Here is a 4,781-nt window from a genome sequence, read left to right as displayed (position 1 = left end):
ACACAGTCAGTTAAGCATCCAACTCGATTTTGCACCAGTTATAATCTCAGAGTCATGGGATTGAGCCCCGTGTCAGGCTCCACACTTAGCATGGAGTCTGCTTGAGATTCTGTCTCTCCCTCTGCCTTGGCCCCTCTGCCTCTCATGCTCTCTAAATACGTACATATGTACATACATACATAAAATCTCTAAAATATGATCTTGTATAAGATCCCCAAAGTCAGTTTCTTTCTCAAGGGAGGTTATATTAATAAATCATACTCCTTTATTAATTTCTCTATATTTTCCCTTGTAGAACCTATCAACAAGCAGCAGGTTGCTGGAAGTGTTCAAACAGAGATGAGAGTCGTCTTTCAAGGATGCATCCAAGTGCTGTATAGTATGGACATGAATTCTGAGATTCTATGAATTCTAGGATCCTTGTGAGATGAATTTCACTAGGATACAGTGTTGAGAATAATTCTTATAGGTTTTTTTAGTTAGAATGATGTCTACATTACCACTAAAATTTTTAAATTGAAGTGTTTGTTGTTGTTGTTGTTGTTGTTGTTGTTGTTGTTCAAATAGTGCTTCAAAGGCACATATTTGTCTCCAGTTTCTCCCCTTTGTTTAGCTTTTATGGATTGCAGAGTAGTTACAAGAATGCTGTCATTTGGAAACCAGACACCAGAATACTGATGTCTTTAGATGCCTTCAAATGAAAAAAAAAATATTGTTAGTAGTATTCAGTCTTTGTTTTCCCCATCTCCCAAAGCAGAAAATGAGACAAAGATTTATGCATAGGTAGTTTATTTGGAAAGAACAGAGTTGTGAAGGATAGAGTGGTGGAACAGAAAAAGGAAGGAAGGAGGAAAGAAGGAAGGAAACAAACTAGGATGGTTGTCAGGTTGGCCACAGAGCTCAATGGCTATAGAGACTGAATTTAATCTCCCCTATGACCTTCTGAATAACCATATGAAATGCTTCTCAGATCTATCCACCTGGGGCAAGAAGGGGGAAGTATTTGTTCACCTGCATTTGTCTCCTATTGTCAAGTTTCCTGTGCTTTCTGTTTGCACAAGCAGGGCCACTGAGATAATTCCCACAGGCTCTAAACTTTGCATTCGGAGAATCCCCAGGATGAGAAACAGGAAGAATAGCCATGTGAGCTCAGAGCAAAGCCCCTTGTGGTTGCATCTGCCCAAAGCTGACCCAAACCTGCTCAATTGGTCATTGTACAGCATGAGTGAGGTTCAAGAGGAATTGCAGTTGAATGTAAGAGAGGTCTGTTTCAATGGCTTGTTGTGCCTTCCGATTTTAGTCTTTTTCCCTATTTCTAATAGGTAGAGAAGCACAGGCAGCACAACTGAAAGAAAATCTACAGTTTTGAAATAACAGGTACCTTCAAGTTCAGAGCATGGCTTACTAACCTAAACTCAGACCTAACTAGTCCGGTGGTAAAATTAGTTAGACATGTCTGAGAAAAGGAAGATAGCCTTACAGACGCATGGAGTTGCAGAGATAGAGGGATCATGATATATCACTTAGTCCATTTGCTGCCCTGAGGCATTAACTCATAACATATTTTGTTGTCTTGACATTTAAATACAGTCATTTGACACAATCACTTTTGGGGACAAAGTTTTACTTTCTTGGAGAGGGTATCAATACTAACTGCTGGAGCCCCAGGGTGAATTAAGAAAGTTATTCCTGTGTCTACTAAAGGAAATTTAGTAGTTCTGGGCTCACAAATTCTTACTTATGGGTAAGACTATTCAGTGACTAAGAACTTAATACATAAGAAGCAGGCATTTATGAACAGGAATATTGCATACACATTTCCCAACAGAAGTGTCTGTTATCTTTAGTTTAAATATGGGCTCATGGTAAACTGGTTCTTAGATTTTTTTTTTAACCTTGATCTCTAGACTTAAATGAAAACAACATCTCCACCATTGTTTTTGGTAGGTTATAAACATTTTATATGAAATCTCTTCTAGAAATCTTTTACTGCCTCCTCTTTGGGACCATGTTCTTAGAATTTTTTGTTTGCAGTATATGGGTACCTATTCAAACTACAACAAATAAAACACATGCAGGCTTTGGCAGGTAATCAAGTATATATATATATATATATATATATATATATATATATATATACACACACACACACAGAGACATCCTTTAACTGCCCTAATTAAAAGTTCATAGAATTTCTGGCTTTTGTAATGACTGGATTCAAATGTTCAAGTGGTATCATTAGCATTCTCTCCAACTCTTAACCCTGTTTTTGCCATAGTGACTTAATTTCCAAATGTGGGCACCAAGAACTTTAGATTTTTGCTCTGTCAGCCTAGCAAACTCAGGGCAAAGGGCTTGCTCTTTCCCATTAGCTCTAGGAAAATTTCCAGGAAACACTCTGATTGGTTGTTGTCATACTTATCCATTGTTGTGGATAAGAAGATGGAATGCCAGTTGCCCAGGACTGGATCACATGCTGACTCTAGGAAGAAGAGAGTAGAAACAATTCCTCCCTAACTACATAGATTGACATTAGAGGAGCCAGTGAATATTTAAAAGTCAATCTGTGTGTTGTTACCAAAAGAAGGGATGTTGAGACTGCAAAAATAGTAGGTATATATTCCGTGTTTTTCTAATGGCATTTTAGAGTTTAGAAAGTCTGTCTCCCCACTGGTCCAGAAGCATCTTGAGGCCAAAGGCTGTTTCTTGTAAATTTTACTGAAACTATGATCTATCAGAGTGCCTGGCACTTACCACAGATTAAAAATTGAACTGATCACAGTTCCTCTAATTAAAAATATCCCATGTCTTTCAGTTCAGTTTATTTATAGAATAAACCAAACACTTTAAAACTTTATGTGACAAAGAGCAACCATCATGTAATTCAGATTACACCATGCAAAATAGATCAATAATTAACATTCTACCCAATAGAGAGGATCAAATGCTTAAGAAAAACAGTATGGATAGCACTGTTGAAGTCTGCTTCCAATTTTATCCTCAAAACATTTCATGATCGGTAGTAGTTCTGTAGATTTTTATGCATGTAAATAAAGTAAATGTGCAAATTAATAAAATTGTATCATATTTCATCATGAATAATGTATAGCTGCAGAGTCTTCAATGCAAAAACTAGATTTGCTACATCTTAAGCATTTCAACAAAAACAGAAGTGGGAATCCATTAATACGCAGTCTAGGTGTTTTTCTTTGTGTTTAATCCGTTACAGAAAACAAACCGTAGTATCGTTAAATAAAATGAAGGCAATTGTGTGTCTATTCAGGTTTGGCCATTCTCTTACCATCACATCTTATCTGTCACTCACATGGGGATAAAATAATATCTCCTGCTTTAAAAGAAAAATTTCCAAAGTGCTGAAACAATTTTACACAATTCATGGTGAATGTAAAAATAACCTACAATAGGGTCTTATGCCAAATTAGGCAGCACTTTAGAGAAGCAGGGAATAAAGGCTCCAAGTGAGAGGGAGCTAGGAAGAGAGCATTCTCCTCCTTGTCAGAATAATTGGTTCATTAAATGGAAGGAGAGAAGGGGAAGAGATAAAATGGGAGGAGAGTTCCCACTATTAAATATGTATTGCACAATATCTCTCTCAACTTGCTTTGCAGCATCACAGCTGATATACACACACCCTAATAAGCAGCAAAGTGAATAGGGAGCTGGACTCCCAATTGTTCAGTCTGGTTCCCCTCCCCCCGTGATAAAGAGGAGGGTGCACTGGTTCCCCTAATCCCAGGGATGAAGCCCTTAAGCTGAGCAAAAGGAAGAAAGGGCTGATTAAAGCCACAGCAGTCAAGACCTTTGTACAGTTGTGATGTGTGGGTGTGTATAGACACATGCCTGTATAAAGAGCACACATGTGGTCAGTGGAGTGCTGAGAGTGAGCCTCTAGGATGAATAGTGCCATTATAAACATAAGTCATTATTAGTAGCCAGCATAAATAGGTTGGCCAGTCATGGGGTTAAGATCTGTGATCCACTGGGACTTGCTACTCTTCAGAGCAAGGGGACGCAGCTGCTGTTAACAGAAAAATCTGTCTTGAGAACATATCCAAGGGCCCATGGAAAAGTGGTTGCTCGTAGATGTGGTCTTTAATTAAAGTGGTTGTTGTAGAGAGAAGGTCATCAATTGGAGGTGACCCTTGGATCGAGTTTTGATCTCCAACTCACTGTTCAGTTTTATTCAAGGGACAAAGAGTCAGGAGGGAACCAGAGGGAATAATATCAAGGCAGGAGACACATTTACTTGTGATGTGTAAAACCATAAAGGGTTCAAAGTTTGGGTTTTGGTTCAAATAAAATCCCAAGAGTTCAGAGGGTTTTCTAAACCCTCTGAACTTCATCAATGCAGAGAACCAGCTGAAAGAAATCTTGCAAGAGCAAAACGGTTCTCAAAACGTTTGGTTACTTGACGAAAAAATCTGGCCAGAAAAATACCAGCAGCAACTTAGCCAAGTCCAGGCAAATGACATGGAAAAGTGTGCTTTAAATGTCCTGCAAGGCAGCGTTCCCAGATTTTAGCTACTGTTTGCCTAAAGAAAGTGAGATTATGAATGGAGGGTGCAAATGGTGTACCTAACATTTAAAAGAAGTCTTATCAAGAAACAAAAAAACTAGGAGGTTACAGAGTCACAGATTATTGAGATTAGGTTATGGAGACTAGAAAACAAATCACAGAACCACAGAATGCTCAACATTCGGTATAGCAACATTGTCACCCAACGCATATTCTGTCTTCCATGTTTCCTGACTTTTCTCCT

Source organism: Ailuropoda melanoleuca, chromosome 3, assembly GCF_002007445.2.
Source record: "Ailuropoda melanoleuca isolate Jingjing chromosome 3, ASM200744v2, whole genome shotgun sequence".
In the NCBI taxonomy this organism is placed as follows: domain Eukaryota; kingdom Metazoa; phylum Chordata; class Mammalia; order Carnivora; family Ursidae; genus Ailuropoda; species Ailuropoda melanoleuca.
Note: the sequence above shows the minus strand (reverse complement) of the source record.